This window comes from Fukomys damarensis, unplaced genomic scaffold (assembly GCF_012274545.1).
Source record: "Fukomys damarensis isolate Sample0158 unplaced genomic scaffold, DMR_v1.0_HiC HiC_scaffold_38, whole genome shotgun sequence".
Classification (NCBI taxonomy): domain Eukaryota; kingdom Metazoa; phylum Chordata; class Mammalia; order Rodentia; family Bathyergidae; genus Fukomys; species Fukomys damarensis.
In genome coordinates, this window is record NW_022900950.1 from 48381561 (window position 1) to 48401320 (window position 19760).

The window sequence follows — 19760 nt, forward strand, 5'->3', positions numbered from 1 at the left end:
AAATACATACATGCGTGGGCTGGGGATTTAGCTCAGTGGTGCCACCGCCTACTTTGCAAGCGCAAGGTCCAAAGTTCAATCCCCAGCACCCCCCCAAAAAACATGTGCACATTCTGTCTATATTTATCTTTGTATCTACATACAAAATGTATATCTACACATATTCATACAAATATATTCTCTCTCTGTCTCTCTTGCTTTCTCTCTTTCTCCCCTTCCTCTTCCCTCCTTTCCTTCCTCTACTACATGTAAAGGGTATACAAGTATTTATTATACTATTTTCTTTTAAAGGTCTGAAATTTTAAAAAATAAAACATTCGTAGCAATCCATCTTAATATGTGTATTCTTCAGAACTCACAGTTGGCTCCCCACTACCAGGAGTCTCTGTCTTTTTTTTTTTTTAATTGAGTTTATTGGTACAATCTAGGTATACAATACAGTTACATTCGTTACTGGGATCCTGTACCTTTACATGACAAGTCTTGGTTCTCATTTTTTCCCCTTGTCCCTGCCCTCCCTTCGGAGTCTCTGTCTTTGATACTTTTTCCATAGCCCTGCCCTGCTTTGATGGCTCTGGAGTTTTCCACAAGACTTTCTGTTTCTGCTGCTAAACAAGTTTCCTCACTATTGTACAAACATTTACCTCTTCTTGGCTTCTACCTCTAAACCAATCAAATTTTTCAATTGTTAAGTAAAATGACCCAGCAAAAAGACACAACCAACCTAAATTTAGGATTCCAAGCAAGACCTCTGGGAATAATTCCAAAGGAGAGTCTGCTGGATGTTTATTGAGTTGGTTTTTATGGAGGATTAGTGGGATGAGCTTAGGTTGGGTGAGGTGAAAGGGAGCCTGAGATTGGGGAAGCAAGAATAGTTGAGCAGCAGCAGCTGGGTGGCAACATAGCAATGGCTGAGGTTTTGTTGTGAAACAGCTATAACCAAGTACAGTGGGGTCCTAGCAGAGCGGGCAGGATGGCAATAGAATATGGGATTTGAGCTATGATTGTTCCTGAAGCTCAGGTAATTGGGAGCAGCCACTCCAGGAACTTGGGTGGCTAGGGCAAATGGATGTTGGCCCCATCATCAGTGAAATCTAGAGGGTTTTAGTTAACAAGGTCTACCACTCTCCTAAGAAAACAGTTTAGTGACTACCATGTGCAACCTGAGCACGTGTTTCGAAATATAGTTCCTACTATCCTGGGTAACATAACAAAAAATATTCCAACCAAGCACGACTTCACAAGAATTCTGAGGAATGGAGTTTTCTGCATCTCACTCCACATTTAGAGAATTCCCAACATTGCACTAAATTTAAGACTGTTGTTATGTCTAACCTTAATGTATGTCATCTGAAGCTTGATTCAAAGACTACTTACTTCCTAATTCTCAAATTTCAAACAAGATTGACAAAGATTTTCCCACACGTGTGCTAATCTTCCTGAGATGTCACAAAGCAAGAAGCACTAGTCGAACACAAGAAACTCTTTCACAGTAAGGGCAATAACTAAGAAGGGTATCTAATAAAAGATTAGCTATTGCTTTATGATTCCCCAATTATTATTAATTTCTTATATTGAAGGCATTGGAAAGTGACTGTCTAGTTGGAAACTATAAGGGCAAGGCAATATACCTCATATCAATTCTAAGGAGATCTGAAAGATAAATGAGCAAGAAGCAAAGAGAGTTCAATGTTGTAAGTACTAGACATTGAGGCCGGATATCTGGGTTTGTTTCTAATGCACAAATAATTCCTTTTTCCCTTTTCTCCTCTTCTGAAGAAATTTTATCTAATATTCTTGTGTTGTCTGTTGTTAGACCCCAGATGTCCCTCTTACTTATATTATTTCTTTCCCCATTCTTTTCTCCACCACAAAATAATACCTCCTGCATCCAGCTTTTTACTACTTACAATGCTTTTTCAATATATGCTTTAATTCTCACAGTAATTCGGTGAGGTGCATTTTATTACATTCTTTTTGTAATTGAAGAAACTGAGATTCAAAATTAAGAGGCTGCTCAAAGTCACACATCTAAGAATTGGCAAAGCCAAAAAATTCAATCTGGGTTGTGATTTATTTTATTTTATTTTATTTTGCAGTACTGGGGATGGAACTCAGGGCTTTGACACTGAGCCACACCCCAACCCTTTGTCTATGTTTTGTTTTAAGGCAGTGTCTTGCTGAGTTACTAATTTCCCCAGGCTGGGTTTGAACTTGCAAATTTCCTGCCTAAGCTTCCCAAAGTACTAGGATTGTACCCATGTATCATCAGATACAGCTACGGTTGGGATTTTAAACCTATCATTCTCTTTTACATGCTTTGGATGAAATTCCAGATCCAGTAATTTAATTTAAGTCAAAGTATTTACAATAAATATGATAGAAAAATAGGAACTCTCATGAATTCTGTATGAGAATCATGATAAAAAAAAAAACAATATTGGACATTCATTTGACCATTTTCTTTCTTCCTTTTTCCCTGTCTCTTCCTTTACTAGTGCCCCTTGTCCCACTCAGTCAGACTTACTTTTCAACAATAGAACTAGGTTAGGGGATGCTATTGATAAAAAGGAAACACCTTGTCCAAGTAATATGAGACATATGTTTGTGTAATGGCTTTACATTTCAGCCCATAAATATAGTTGTGCAAGAAACAGTAACTGTTTTTCTCTATTACTTATCTGTTACCCACCTTGACACTTACATGTGGTGACAAATTTAGTTATTAATAACCAGAGGGATGGATCTGATTTGTGGAGTGTCAAAGCACAGGGAGCCAAGGCTCCTATTTCTTGAGGATCTGTTGTTACCTCCCTGTCCGTCATCTGATTCATTACTCATGCACCGACATGCTGGTGATTGCTGCATTGTCCCCATGATCATATCTTAAAGAGGTCTCTGGAGTTTGCAAGCTCTTCTATACACTTCTTTATAGCCTCCAGAGTACACAAGACTTCATTCCACTACTAGGCTGAGACAGAGAAACTGGGGCGCTACCTAAGGTTCAGGACATTTGCTTTCAGTTTATACTGTGACACATGACACTCTGAATTGTCCCAGAATGACATCCACCACACAGCCCTTCTTTTCTGAGCTTTGGGGTCACCTTGGGCCTCAGCCTGAGTGCACTCTAGTTGGCCTGTCCTCTCAGTACCACAAACTTGTCACGTCTACTGGGGCAGCTCAGGGCTCCTCTCGGTGACATTATCTCTTTGCCGTCTGCACTTTCCTTTCTCCACAGCTCAGGGAATCCTTAGTTTCAAATTAAGAAGCTTTGCCCTGATTCACTTTAACATAATTCTATTTTCTAAATATTTGTATTCTGAGTCCTCCTCATAGGGTTTTTTCTCATATTTTTTCCTTTCCCTTCTTTCCTTTTCCCTACCCCTCCTACTTACCCTCTCCTTCCCATTTGGACCTTTTCTTCCTATTTCACATTATCTAGTATATATTTTGATCCTCATTTACACTTTCAGTGTTTTTATAAGAACTTAAGAACAAAAAAATGTTGCACATGTAAGTTGACTATCACAGAATTTTTAAGCCATTTTTTTCTTTTCTTTTTGCAGAACTGGGGAGTGAAACCAGGGTCTTCACACTGAGCTACACCACCATCCCTTTTTATTTTTGTACTTTGAGATAGAATAGTATTAATTTGCTGAGTGTCCCAAACTGAGCTCAAACTTGAGAGCCTCCTGCCTCAGACTCCCAGAGTGCTAGGATTATAGCTCTGTGCCAGCATACCTGGCTGCCATAGGAACTTTTCAATCAAGAGCAGTTTGTGAAAATAATTTGCTATTAAGAGGATAATTTCTGAGCTGGAGATTTAGCTCAGTGGTACTGTACCTGCCTGGAAGTTTGATTCCCTGTAGCAAAAAAAAAAAAAAAAAAAAAAAAAAAAAAAAAAAAAAAAAAAAAAAAAAAAAGATGACTTCTGCATCTATCATCTTTCTGCTATGAAAGGTAATAATTAACATTTTCTTTTCAAAATTAACATGGCTTTTACTTCAAGTTGGTAGAGCACAGCTTTATCTTCTTGTCTACAGACATCATTTTCCTTTGTTATAGGGTCTGAGATACAATTACAGGATATATAATAGTGGAAAGCCTTGTTCTAAAGGTTAGTTCATTTCTTCTTTTTTGTTTAATTTTGTTTCCTAAAACAATCAAGAAAAATTGGATAGGCACATTTTATGCACAGGTGTGTGGGGGGTTATAAAGCAAGAAGACCCATAAACCCTCTCCTTAAGAAACTTACAATATTTTTAGAAAATAAATTATAGAATTATGTGAAAAGTTAAGCAATGAGTGTGGCTGAAAATGTGCTTCTGAAAATTATTACAAGTGAAATGAAACCAAGACCTGTCATGTAAAGATACAAGATCCCAATAGTGGCTGTAACTGTACTGTATACCTAAAATGTACCAATAAACTCAATAAAAAGAAAAAAAATGAAATGAGGCTTTTTGTTTTGTTGTTATTATTGTTTGATTTTGCAATGTTGGGGTTTGAAACCAGAGCCTTGAGCATGCTAGGTAAATGCTCTACACCTGAGTTATACGCTCAACCTGGTATGAAAGTTTTTATTAAGCTTTCTAGGAAGCTGGACTTTCAAGAAATTTGTAAATCTTAAAGAAATGTTAGGGTCGGGGATTTAGCTCAGTGGTTCCACCGCCTGCCTCGCAAGCACAAAGTCCTGAGTTTGATTCCCAGTACGGAAAAAAAAAAAAAAAAAAAAAAAAAAAAAAAAAAAGAAAGAAAGAAATGTTATACTATCACCTCTTGGCCTCTTGGCTAAGATCAAGTGCAGGTGTGAATTTTGTATTAATGTTTTAAAAGTGTACAAAAAGTGGCCAATCAAGGATCTCACTAAACAAGCCTGATGTGGTATCACATGCCGGGAATCTCAGCATTCAGGAGCTGAGGCAAGAGGATTGCCAAGAGTTTTGAGGCCAGCCTGGGCTACATAGTGAGTTCAAGACCAGCCTGAACTACATAGTGAGAGACTCTGTTTAAGAAAGAAAGAAAGAAAGAAAGAAAGAAAGAAAGAAAGAAAGAAAGAAAGAAAAGAAAAGGATCAACCTATCCTTACAAGGTGTGTGTGTGTGTGTGTGTGTGTATGCATGTGCCAGAGTGTGTGCACGTGCGAGAGAGAGAGAGAGAGAGAGAGAGAGCCTGTGTGTCTATTTTGAGGGGAGAGAGATTGAGTTGAAGCAACTGGAGGAGAATATAGCCACCCACTCTTGCAGCTGTCTAATATCTGTATGTCATATATAAGGAAAAATGTCTAGCTGTCACAAATGTGATGAAGCTATTGAAAGTACATGAAGTTATGAAACTATATCCGTACCCACCAGCTGGAGCAGCCTATGACAGTAACTTTTCTAGATTTATTTTTGTTGATATATTCATCTAATACATATTTATCAACCTCTACCACGTGAATATTCAAAGTCGGAAAGAGAACCTTCCTTTCTTTTCGTTTCTATGGATGAAACCAGGGTTTCACGTGTGCTAGGCAAATGCTCATCACTGAGCTACATTCCCAGCCCCCAAGAGAAACCTGAGGGCCATAGATCTTGGCTTCATAAAGCATAGAACTTGATAGGGGAGGCAGATATGAAAATTACTCAAATTCAGCATTACACACTGGGAAGAAATAGGATGCAAAGCTAATAAATGTGTTAATGGGGTGTGCTCTACTCTGGAACTCCAGGGTAGTCTCTTGGAGCTGAGCTCATGGATGTGCAGGGATTAGTGAGTCAAAGTGACTGCTCGGTGAGGTGGAAATGCCTTGAGGCACATGAGAGATTTAAAGAAGGATCATGAGGTTGGAACTCAGTAAGCAAGGAAAAAAGTGGCATGAGATGAGACCAGAGAAGTCGACAAAGGCAAGACCATGCAGGTCACAGTGTGGGACATGGGAAAGAATTTTATATCAAGACAATCATCAAGACATTCATACTTCCTCACTGCTGTGTGGATGATTGAGAAGATGAAAGGAATGGACATGAGTAGACCAGTTAGGAGGCCAGAGTGTCAGAACCTGATAGGAAATATACCCTCATCTTTTGTCTGGACCTCCAAGTGCAAGGTCTTCTGCATGATGGGCTTCACTAGAGCAGGAGCTCATTAGGTAAGCTCTGTGGCACCATCTTTGGGCTGGCAGCCAATCTTGCAAGACACAGTTTAGTTAATAAAGTCTCTCGGAGCACCGAAATCTCTGATGGCCTGTGCAGGATGCAGGGATTCTGCAGATGGATTGCAGGAAACAGTGTCTAAGACCAAATGACTGAAGTAAAAGAGACAGGGATCTTTTCATGTGGAATCAAGACCATTCCATAGTGACAGAGCTGGGAAATGGTACAAGCTATATTGACTTAAGGGTGGGAGATAAACTTCTTGGTTATTAAGGGCTAGAGATGTCAGTCTTCAGTACTTGAGCCCCCTGAATGAAGAAAACTTGGGCTGATGTCAAACTTTCAATTTGGCTGTTATTGTTGCCTGATTAAATTGGGGAGTTGTAGCCTCTTCCAGGAGAGGGTCAGTGAATGACTTCTGGAATTAGTCATGCAGTAAAGTTTGTGGGTGCAGGAGATGTATACGGGTCCAGGAGATGAAGGTTACAGAATTCTGGTGAATGAAATTGCAGACCAGTTCTTATGGATTGCAAAAATCTATGCAAAGGCATGTATTGGACTGCATCTAGCAATCTGCTTAAATTCACAGGAAGCTAATGATCTTCCTCCCAGTCCAACAGAAAACTGATTATATGTGAGACTTTGGCACAGCTAAAAAATGGACTCTAAGGGCCAGTAATGCCTTGAAAAGCACAAGCATGATCCCTGGTACAAAAAAAGAAAAAAGTGTTCAGGGCTCAGTATGGGGCTTGGCTATTGACACCAGGCAATAAGCCGCATGTCAGAACCATAGGACCTATAGAGAAGTCTTTTGTTTGTGCCAACATAGAAATTTTTCTGCATGTAGGTTAGCTAGATATGTTATTAGATTCTCTACAGTTTTGCCTATGAGACACATATAAGTAGGAAAATAACTCCTAGAAAGAAGCAAGATCTGGCAGCAAAAAAGAGCAGACAGATATATAGATAGAAGCAAGAGGAAAGTTCAAACTACTATCCAAGAAGCAGAAGAGAAAGGTAGAACACAAGGCTTCTGTGCCAAGACAAGAACTACCATAAAAAAATTCCACTTCGTACTCCTTTCACTAGGTTCTATCAAGCTGAGCGCATAAACACCAGCATTTTGAAAATAAAAGAGGTCACTAGATATTTGGATAAAGCCCATAGCTCAGAAAAGAGATCAACATCTTTCTCATGTTTCACTTCTGGTGGCAGATGCTCGCAACATGGACGTTCCTCTGCAAGATAGCCGTGGTTGCCATTGCAGGCTCTGAGCCCTATTTTCCTTGGTTTAGCCTGGTATTTGTTGGAAGTTAGGGTGGGTTTGAAAGCATTGTATGTACAAGAAAGACGTGAAGCTCGGTAGCCACGCGCCTACGGAGCTCCATCCCTGTGGGTCCATCCCCACAGTGCCAACGTCCTTTTGACTCCTCTACACCAAGGCCACCTCAGTAGCAGTGCAGTGCTTATCAAATGCAGTGAAACAAGATCTGACATTAAACTGCAAGAAATCGAAACATTTTTCCGGCAAGATTGAGCTGACCTGCACAAAGTATTTCTCGCTCACTGTGCCTTTTAAACCAAACATTGACTAACCTTTAGAATATCTCATTTCTCTTTTTCCAAGAAGTTAAACACATGGCATGCACTTTACTTTTTCTTCTCAATCCTCGTATTAGATCTTCACAAACAATCATCTCCTAAAGGTAAATTTAACATGTGCCTTCTCCTTTAATTCTCACAGATTTATAAGTTTATTACTACTATATATCCCCTTTATAAATGAGAAATCTGGGACTTTTAAAAGGCAAAGTAAATTGCTTAGTTACAAAACTGGTAAGTGGCTAAGGGAATTTGAACGTTGATTCCTGTGCAGTTCTTAATAATTCTAGCATGAATACTCCCCAATATTGAGGATTGGCTGAAATTAAAAGCAAATACAGCAAGCACAAGGACCCGAGTTCAATCCCTGGTACCAAAAAAAAAAAAAGAAAAAAAAAAGAAAGAAAGAAAAAAGAAGCAAATACAGGCTTGTGGTGGGAGGTTAGTGATAACTGGATGACTTTGAGGTAATCTGCATATGCACCAGGGAGACTTGAACAATTCTAGGCAAGCAGTTCTCAAGTATTTTATTATAAGTCTCTCTATATCCTTAAACATTATTGTGGGCTCCATACAGCTTTTGGTCATGTATATCTATAATATTTACTCTCATAGAAATTAAAATTAGGAAAATTTTAAATATACACTTATTAATTTACTTAAAACAGCAATAATAAGCCCATTCATTACATGTTAACAAAAAACAGTTTATGATTACTTTCTAAAATAAAACATATTTAATAAGGAGAGTAGCATGTCGTTTTAGGAAATCTCTCAGTAGATGACAGCTGAATTCTCCTATCTGCTGCTGTGTTCTATGAAGTAAAAAAAAAATCCTGTCCTATAGCTTCTGGAAAATTCCATTATACTCAAAAGAATAGAGAGAAAAGGGGAAATAATGTCTCAGCAGCATCATCAAGAAATAGTTGGACCACAAAGAGTCTTTGAAATGATCTCAGAGGATCACAGGTAGTATCAGAAATCTTCAATTCACACTGTGACAACCACTGTCCTGGGCTTACAGTGAAAGATGGCAGATAGATGATCTCCATTAGATTGTTGGGAAGTTCAGAGGACCTGGGGAGTTGATTAGCATTGCAAGTTTTGCCTAGTCAGACATGAAGGTAAGAGAGGTGGATCTGTCTCCCCTGATCTCTTCAACACAAACTGAAGATCACAGTAAAACTGAGTCACTTTCTTGGTTGCCATTTCTATCCATGCCCCATGAAAGAACAGTGATACAGTTTTACTGCTAGGAAAGGAAAATGCTGTTACCTTTCCTGCCTCCCATGTATTTCCCATCCAGCCCAACAATTTAGGACTCTGAGTGCTACATGTATAAATAAAAGGGGAAATCTCAAACCCTTAGATTGGGTGCTTAACTGAATTTAAACTAAGTAGGGATAAGGGGAAAAAATGAGAACCAAGACTTGTCATGTAAAGGTACAAAATCCCAATGATGAATGTAACTGTACTGTATACCTAAAATGTACCAATAAACTCAATGAGGAAAAATAAAATAAGATAAGAGACGGCATAGATAAGACAATGAGCCTTTTTCTTCCAATCTCCTTCTCTGGCTCCTTTTTAGGTTTGGTAGTATCATCTTATGTCCATACCATTTATCTTTTTTTGTTTTTTGTCCATACCGTTTGAATCAACTTTTATATTTAAATGGCCTTTCATTCAGCTTTCTCCAATTTTAAGAATCTCTCTAATTGCTTTTTTTTTCTGCTTCTTGGAGCAAGTGTAGAGCATGCAAAATTTGAGTTAGAGGCTAGAGGGAGATAAAGGACCTTTAAATCTTTTATTTCCGCAAAGATCATAAACTTATTTGTAGCCATATGCCTCCTGGTTTCAATGATTACCTGGCAAAGAGCATAAACAACTATATATACTTTAGTAAAGGAAAATCTTTCAATTTTATATTTCAGTGTCTTCTCTTTATATATCTGTCATTTAAAATAATTTTTTTTTTTTGAGACAGGGTCTCACTATGTAGTTGAAACTGACCTGGAACTCACTATACAGCCCAGGCTGGTCTTGAACTCACAGCCATCCTCCTGCCTCAGTCTCCCGAGTGCTGGGATTACAGGCATGTGCCACCATGCCTGGCTTAAAATAAATCTTAATAGAATGGAAATATATGCTTTACTAGTTTTTAATTTGAGGAAATCTAAATCTTTCTAAATCTTCAAAATTATATGGCAAGAGCAGCTGCAGCATCGTCTGGAAATTATTAGAAATGCACATTCTCTGGCCCCACCACAAACACACTAAACCAAAACCCTGGGAGTAACCTGTGTTCGAATAAACCTTCCAGTTAATTCTGATTCACTGGCTTAAATAAATTAGAAACCATACAATGTTCATGGACTAGAAAATCCAATATCATAAAGGTGTTAATTCTCCCAAATGCCCATTGACAGATAAACAGCAAAACAAAATATAATATGTACACATTGGACTATTACTCAACCTTAAAAAGGAAGGAAATACTGACACATGACACACTAAGATAAAACTTGAGAACATTATGCAAAGTGTTGCAAGGCAGTCACAAAAAGACAAATACTGTATAATTGTAATTATGTGAGGGACTTCGAGAAGTCACATTCATAGAGACATAAAGTAGAATGATAGTCACCAGGGCCAGCAGGGACAATAGGGTTGTTGTTTGATGGATATGGAACTTCAGTTTTGCAAGACGAAAAGCTGAAGAAATACTGGTTGTACCACAATGTGAACATTCTTAGCACTACTAAAGTAACTACATACTTTAAAAGGCTTAAGATGGTCAATTTTTAAGTTTTAGATATTTACCATGAATAAGCATCTCAAATGTTTAATTTAAAAACATTATCATTCAGTTGCAATGAATATATCTTATTTAAACATTTAAACTTCTTTTTTTTTTTTTTTTTTTTCTGTACTGGGGACGGAACTCAGGACCTTGCTCTTGTGAGGCAGGTGGTGGCACCACTGAGCTAAATCCCCAGCCCTCTTATTTAGACTGATGCAAATATACAAAGTCAAAAAGAAAACAAAAAAGCTTATGAGACTTCAGGAAATGTTAAGAGTAATGACAGAATGATATTAAATTATTATTGTCTACTTTTCAGATATGTCTTTTATTCTTTTTTTTAAGAGAGAGAGAGTGTCTTGCTGTGTATTCCAGGCTGGCCTTGAATTCACAGCAATCTTCCTGCCTCAGAAAGTGGTGGATTACAGATCACCCAGATTGGTGTTGTCTTTTTAAAGTCTCTGTCTTCTGGAAATGAATACTAAAATATTTATGTCTAAAATAGCTTAACATCTGAATTAGCTTTAATATAGTCAGAGTGAGAGAGTGAATGGGAATATCGATGAGACAGATTCAACATGAGTCTTTAACTGTTGAAGTTGATTAATGGGTACATACGAGCTCCTTTTTCCTCCTAGATAGATAGATAGATAGATATAGTGGCACTGGGTGAATCCAGGGCATTTTTACTGCACTGCATCCCCAGCCCTTTTATATTTTTTATTTTTAAACAGGTTCTTGCTAAGTCGGTTGGTTGCTAGGTTGGGCTTAAACTGTCAGTTCTCCTGCCTTGGCCTCCCAGAGTGCTGGGATTATAGCATGCAGCACCAGAGCTGGCCTCATATATAAAATTTGTTTTTGTTGTTAGTTTGCTTGTTTGTTTGTTTCTATTTTTAGCCAGGGTCTCATGTTATGTTGCTAAGGCTGTCCTTGAACTCATGGTGAGTCTCCTGCCTCACCCTCCTGTGGGCTGGGATTACAGGCATGCGCTACCACACAGGCTGTGTACCTCTTTATATATCTGTTATTTATGCTGGAGTATTTCAAACAAATTCCAAACATATCATTTTACCCATAAGTGTACTGATATCCTCTCTCTCCTACTGAGGAATATGGGAGGGGGTCAGAGTCAAAAAATGTATACACATTTCAAGAAAAGAAAAATAGCATGATTTATTTAAACAGATGGTGTTACTCTCATATGGGGAACCAAGAAAGCATTGTATATATTGCAGAAAAGTCACTGCACTGCTGGCCCTTAGAGAAAAAACTGAATATGCATGTGCAGCAGTCTCGATGACGAAACAGCAGTTCACCGTAGTAATAAAGTCTGGAAGCTCATGGCCAGCACTTGGAGCACTTCTTGTAAATTGCAAAACCAAAGGTGACTTGTATTAATCTCATGATGTCTCAATAAGTTTAGTATTAAAGTATTAAAATAGGAAAAGTTTTTCTTTTCCTGAAGCGTATATATTTTTTGGCAGCCTCTCTATATATTTTTTCTTTTTCTTTGAATATGGGTGGTATCTGGTATTACTCTTTTCTACTGGAAATGCATATAGAAAAGATGCTACATTTGTGTTAATTTACTCTCAGCTTACAATGACATGCTTGTTTTCAATCTTTTCTAATAAATCTGTTTCCTTCTGTCCAATACCATGGAACTAAGCAGTTCCTTGCATTTCAGTTGCCCCAAAGCCAGAATAAATACTGTGTTCCACCTGGCACCATCAGTCCCTGTACACAGTCCAGAAATAACATTATGGGTAAGTAATGCATATGTCTGTCTGCTGAAAGATATCCCGTAAACCACAAAGTATCAAAACCTGTGAACTGATTATTATCCTGCAAACAGGACAGCACTGGAGACACCGAGACTGAGGTTAAGGTTAAATTTATCCATGAAGGAAACAGAGAAGCAATGTTTATAAGAAATGGTAGGAAACTGGATACTAAGCACATCATCTAGCTGCTTCAAACCATTGTCCCAAGAGTTTGTTGTTGAAGGGACAATTAGCTGTTTCCTGCCATTTATTTCTGTTATGTTTGCATTTTAAAGTACAGCATAATGAAAGATTTTTCTTGAATTTTCTCTGAGTTTTACATATCTGTACTTTTCTATATTCAAGCATTTCTATAAAAAAAGTATAATCAGTAACATTATAAACAAGCGTAATATGCTTCTACCTTTTGGAACTAAATATTTGAATTGTTCTTAAAAGGCACATTTACTCAAATGTATCCATATAGACAATTATGTTTTGAAAAACTCAAGAAAAAATTATAACCATAATTTCATTTCAAATACATTTTTGCTCCGTGTTCAACATGCCTCTTTGTATCCTGGCCCTCAGCTTTCACAATAGTAGGAAACCAGTCTTGGCACTTGTCTTATAACAGTAGGACAGACATGGTTCTAAATCCAGTAAATCCAGCACCCACCCTAAGTGCAGTGAAAAGATTATTTAGCTTTCCCTTCTATTTATTGAGGGGGAAAAATGCTCAAAACAGGTTAAGGTCACACAACAGCAATATTATGGAAAGATAGACGGTATCGAGTTCAAATCACATCTTGATGTCAAAGTAGTTAGGTGATCTGGTGAAGATCACTCAACCCACTGGGGCTTTGGACTCTTTATTCCACATGGAGTATGTCTCAGCATGTCATCTTTAAGACATCTTCCTATTTTAACATCCTATGCAATTTGAATTAAATAATGCAATTAGGAATTGCTGTGATATAAGTTTTATAGGTAAGCTAACACCTAATGTCCTCCATGCTCAAGGGCCGGAGTTCAATTCCTGGCACCCCCCCAAAAAAGAACAACCAGTACTACAAGAAATAATCAACAGAGAAACAGGAAGCAGTATATGGAAAACATACAAAACTCTCTATTAAATCTACAAAACTGAAGAACTTTCTGTACTTTTTGTTTGTTCATATGCTTAAGTGAATTTGCCTGGCTAAATATGAAATAAAATCTTTCAAGCGTTTTAAGTTTTTGCATGCCCATCAAGTACATTCTTAACTTACTGGTTAAAGTGGTCTTATTTTACATCAGCCCCATGACATTCAGGAAAGAAATGAATGTTAGGACTTGGACTTAGAATCAGAAGACTTTAAGACTGTTTGGACTTAAAGCCTACAAGTGGCCTCTCAATGTCCTTTCCCTATAAAGTAGGAGTATAATCCTACCACCCTGACAAGGTCATTGTGAAGATAAGTAAAAAATATTGGAAAAGCAGTTGCTGCATATCAGGTACTCAGACTGTATTTTCTTCCTCATTTCCTTCTTTCCAAAATTGTGAAAATAATAGCCACCACAAAATATCTGTTAACCACAGACTCATTGTATGATATTAAAAAGTCAACGTAAGTCCAGTAAGGGAGAGGAAGGTGAACATCTCAAGACTGATCAAAGTAAAAAAAAAGATGCAAAAAGAAATATACCAAATGTAAACAGTAGTAATTTTGGGGTTATGGGAATACATGTGGTTTTTACTTCATTTCTTCTTTGCTGCTAACTGTATTTTCTAATTTTCCCACAAAGGATATATTACACTCATAATTAAGAATTTCAAATAAATTACGTAAACCTACATAATTACGCAAACCTGTAAGCTGAACATCACTTCCTAGTAATGTGATGCAATAGGATTTCAGCTCGGCCCATGAAATATGCTTGCCAATAAGTAAATAAATAACTGACACTGAATCCCTCCTACAGTCCCAACTATCTGCTTATCAAAGCCAAAAGGGATATGAGAACATTTAAAAGGATACCATGGAAATTCAATCAGAAAAGTCTATAATGTAGGATATTCTAAAAGGCCCATGACCCATTTTTCCATCAATGAATGGCCACAAAAGGTCTGAGGGCATAGCTCAGTGGTGCAGCATTTGTTTAGTATTTTATGAGGCCTTGGGTTGATCTCCAGCACCATGAATGAATGAATGAATGAATACAAACAAGTAAATAAATGAGGGAACTCACATTAAAACAAATTTAATGCAAAATATGAACTTTGAATTCCAATTCAAATAAAACTATAAATGGTTGCTGCCAGGCGTGGTGGCGCACGCCTGTAATCCCAGCACTCGGGAGGCTGAGGCAGGAGGATCACTGTGAGTTTGAGACCACCTGGGCTACATAGTGAGTTCCAGGTCAATCACAACTATATAGTGAGACCCTGTCTCAACCCCCCCAAAAAAAAACCACTATAAATGGTTGCTTTTAAACAGAGAAAATCTGAATGTAGATTTAGATGTGATAAAATGACAAGAATTAGTGTTGATTTTGTTTAGGAATAATAATATTGTGATTGTGTAGAAAAGAGAATGGGGCTTGGTGGCACGTGCCTGTAACACTGGCTACTCAGGAAGCTGAGGCAAGAGAATCAGAAGTTCAAGACAAGCCTGGCTGAGACTGGCTTAAAGTAAAGCTTAGAAAGGAGGGGGGGAACGTAGCTCAGTGGTAGATCTCTTGCCAAGCAGGAGAGAGGTGCTGGGTTTAATCCCCAATAGGAGAGGGAGAGAGGATGTCACCACACTTATGGCTGATATGTTTGGAATTTGTTTGGAATACTCCAGCATAAATAAAAATAAAATAAAGAGGTACGGTGCCTGTGTGATGGCACAGACCTGTAATCCCAGCACACGGGAGGCTGAGGCAAGAGACTCACCATGAGTTCAAGGGCAGCCTGGGTTACATTGTGAGTTCAAGGACAGCTTTAGCAACATAAAGTGAGAGCCTGGCTAAGAACAAAAACAAATGAACAACAAAAATAAAATTTTTAAAAATATGATCTTTACAAAAAGAAGCGGGTGGTGGGTAAAACCACCTCTTCTGTTTCTGGCCTCTTCGTGCTGTGCTGCGTGCCTTGTCCTGTATTTTGATGATACAACACATGCCCACATCCATTGTACTTCTCATTGTAGCTGGGTAGGTCAATAAGATAAAACTGTTTCCAAGTCATTGCCAGGGATCTTGATTTTTAGCCGTTGTTCCAGAAAGCTCAAGGCATCTAGGTAACATGACTCACAGGAGAAAGGACCTGCCATTTTCTGGTGAAGGATTTATTCTTTGAGAGATAACAGGTCAACAGGTCAGGATTTAAGTTTTTCCTTTTGAGTGAGTAATCAAAGGTGAGCCTTATTTTAATTTTATGTCTGCTACTTTGTGTCTTTGGGTGAAGTTGGCTGTTGTTTTGCTTCTTGTGATCAGTTTGAACTCTTCCAGGGACTTTTCCATTCAGAGTTAAATTGTCCCTGTCTGTATACACTTCTTGTTTGTTTGGGTTTTTTGAGACAGGGTCTCACTGTGTAGTTCAAGCTGGCCTTAAACCCACTATGTAGCCCAGGCTGTTTTTGAACTTGCAGATCCTTCTGCCTCAGCCTCCCTAGTGCTGGGATTACAGGTGTGTGTACACACTTTTATGTATCTACTAGCTGGTACTCCCCATCCCTGGCCAAACTCTGTACTTACTTAAGAGTTGCTCTATGTTAGATTTGTTTAATTTAGCAAAGCCCTTCATGGGACTCACATAATTTTCAACTGCAGATTCTGTCTTCATGGCTTCTTGGCTGCAAGGCTATGCGGTTACATGGGTATATGGCTTACTTGGCTACTTAAAAAGACAATTACTTTGTTTTCTCTGTTTATTATTTCTAACTAGAAATTGATGAGTGGAATGCCCTGTGCTGGGAACAGCCATAAGCAGCATATTTCTGATCACACTGTTTTAACCATCTGAGGAAGATGAATTAAATATATATATGATTCACAACTCTCCCAGGCCTGACCTCAATAACTGACTCCAAAATGAGTAGACAGACCGGGTGTGGTAGCGCATGCCTGTAATCCCAGCACTCAGGAGGCTGAGGCAGGAGGATCACTGTGAGTTCGAGATCAGCCTGGGCTACAGTATGTTCCAGGCCAGTCCCAACTACATAGGAAGATCCTGTGTCAAAAAACAAAACAAAACAAAACAAAACAAAAAACAAAATGAGTAGACATAGTATCAAATGTGAGATTATGTTTATATCAAAAATCCTGCCTTCGCTTCTCAGCCTTTTGGCTAAGATCAAGTGTAAAAATCTTGCCAAAATCTGACATATATTTATGCTAGTTGTTTCTATATTATCCATGAGATAATCTTTAAAATAGTTTTATCAGTGAACATCTTTTCTTTCACTGGAAGCAGGAACTTAAAGAAAAGATACTCCTAATTATTATTCTCCTTTCAACCAATACCCCACAGGTAACTATAATTGGCAAGCTCTTTTAGGGCAGAGCTTAGCCCTGTAATCAACACACATGGCCGTTTACTGAATGTTACTTACTGACCATCAGAAAATTAGATTTTCTGGGTCACCTATTAAAAAATGTTTTACCATGGTAATGGTAATGCTGACAAAAAAAAAGGACAGAATTAGAATTATGTAATTGAAATGAGTATCTGACATACTAGAAATTTAAAATTTATTGGAATGAATAAATGAGAAAAAGTTCTCAATTTCTATTTTGAGTCACTACACTATTTGAACCTACCCAGACCCCAAATAAAATGTGTAGACTTAAACAAGCAAAATCTTTCTCGGAATGTTGTCTTCAGGGGACATTTCTTTGTGAATCAGTCTGAATTTCAATACTCTGCCATTTTTCTCCACCAGTATGATTCAGAACTGTAATATTCAAGGAATCTCTTATTAGGTGTAATTTGAATGTAAACATTAAAATAAGACATTGGATTCCTTCTCTGTCTACTGAAGACAAAATGCCCAACTTTCAACATGGCAACATAACTAGTACCAAGTCTGAGGTGTGTGTAGCTTGCATTCCTGTGGCCAATCCAACGCCAGATAAAATTCTAAAGCAAAAAGGAGGTTTAGTTTTATTTGACATCAACAGCCACTGCAGTCTACACAATAAAGCCAACTTGGAAAAGGAAGACTACAAAGAATCTTGTTAAATCTTGAACAAAATTAAAATTCAGTAAATATTTACTGAGCATTTAATAGGTGTTAGATGCCATTCTTGGAGGTAGGGCTACAGCACCAACAAAACAAAAAAGCTAAGTCCCGGTTCTTAGGAATTTACATTTAACTGGGAGAGACAGAGAACAAAGATAACAAGTTGGGCTGGGGATTTAGCTCAGTGGTACCACTCCTGCCTTGCAAGCACAAGGTCCCACGTTCAATACCCAGTACCAAAGGGGGAAAAAAAGCAAGTCTGTACTATTTTAAATGGTGATAAGAACTATGGAGAACTAAGGCAGTGTGATTGGTCATGGCTAGATAGGTGCCTAAGGGTGCAGAATGCAGTCTTAAAGCATAGGTATAGATAAGGAGCCTAGTCATATTGGCAGGGACACCTGGGCATAAGCCTTATTTTGATTTGCTGTGCAGCAAGATGAGAAGATAGTACAGACTGTTTCTGGTTTTTGAATGGCTGTACGTCAGGGAGGAGTGGGGAAAGAAACAGCTCACAGTTCTATGCTCCTCTCCTCTGATGGACACCTCATTCCATGTGGGCCATGGAGACCACCAAATTCCTGGAGGCTTCATGAGAAAATGAGGCTGGGGCTTGTCCCAGTTACTCTCAGCTTATTCTTTCATTTCTCACTGCTTTAGTACTTGTGTGTGTGTGTGTGTTGGGAGTGTAGATTGAACTCTGGACCTCATACATGCTAAACATGTGCTATATATACTACAGTCTTGTTTTAGAAATCCAAAGCCAAGTCCTAGGTGTCATTTTTACCATCCTTGAACTTGAAGTAATCTTCACAGTCTGACCAGGGTCGGGGGAAATATTTTAAGAATTCAGTATAAACAGACATTGGCAGTGCTGGGGGTGGAAGTGGGACTTACTTTAGAAAACGTGACCAGGCAAGACCTAACTAATGAGTTATTTGAGCAGAGACGTGAATGAAACACTGCAGTAAGCCTTGGGATATGTGTGGGGGAGGGAAGACATGGAATTCCTGACCTGCAAACAGCAAGTAGAAAGGCTCTGGGACGGGATTGCTCTTGGTATGTTCAAAGGAAAGTGAGGCAGCCACGTGCCTGCAGAGGCATGGGAAAGGGGGAAAGCGGTAGGGGATGATGTAGAGATACTGGGATGCCAGATTATTTATGGTTCTGTCAGCCACTGTAGGAACTTCGGCTTTTATTCTGAATGGTGTGGTTTAGATTCTATTCTGTTGGGGAATAGATCCTAAGGACCAAGTATAGAAATAAGACCAGTTACCAAGGTATGGCACTAATCCAAAAGAAAAGACGATGGTGGTTTGCACTAACATTTTAGCAGTAGAGAGCAGGAAGTGATTGAATTCTGAGTAATCTGTATTTTTAAAATAGAGTGCACCAGATTTGCTAATGGATTAGATTATGAAAAAGTGAGGGCTAGGACCATAGCTCCGTGGTAGAGCACATTTAACATATATGGAGCCTGGAGTCCAATCCTAACACACACACACACACACACACACACACACACACACGCTCATGCACACGCACAGGAGTCCTAGGTTAATGCAAAATGAGAGAATAAACAAGCTAATAGAGTAACTGGGAAAAGGTTTTCCGTACTTGTTTTCTCACGAAGGCTCCTGGAACTAAGGATGACTCCACATGTTTAGACTGAGCAATGGCGGGAGAGGGGGAAGAGTTGAGATGAGGAAACTATGGGAAAGCTAGATGTGAAGAAGAAAACCAAGTTTGGCTTTGAATAATGTTAGGTCTGATAATACCCACCGGACAGGCAAAATGGAGACTGGAAAAGATAGCAACCTATACCTTGCAAACACGACCATTGACCCATGGGTGGGACATGCCTGTTACAACAAAAAAATAAATAAAAATAAAGTTTTGTTACTTATATACATGAACTGTATTATAAATTATGTATGGCCCAGGTGAGCCAAGGGTGTCCAATCCATGGTCCACAGACCGGACATACCTACAGGGAATTTAAATGAAATGGTGAGCAAATTTCATGAGTTTACGTGAAAGTATACGTAATATAGTTGGATAGTTTTTAAATTCTAAAATAATGGGGAACAAATTTATAAGTAGTTCTTAGTGGTTAAGCTATGATTATAAATCTAATAATACTTATTATTTTCATATATTTATCATTCATATTTTATCAATCTCCCCAAAAGATATGAGGCTAAAGATATTAGACAGTGCCAGGCATTTAGTTCAGAGGTTC

General features: G+C 38.3%; 1 pseudogene; it reads left to right on the top strand.

Annotated features, from left to right (window-relative positions):
- The first annotated feature begins 16603 nt into the window (after positions 1 to 16603).
- LOC117284689 lies at positions 16604 to 16756 on the top strand (annotated as a pseudogene).
- Positions 16757 to 19760: the final 3004 nt, after the last annotated feature.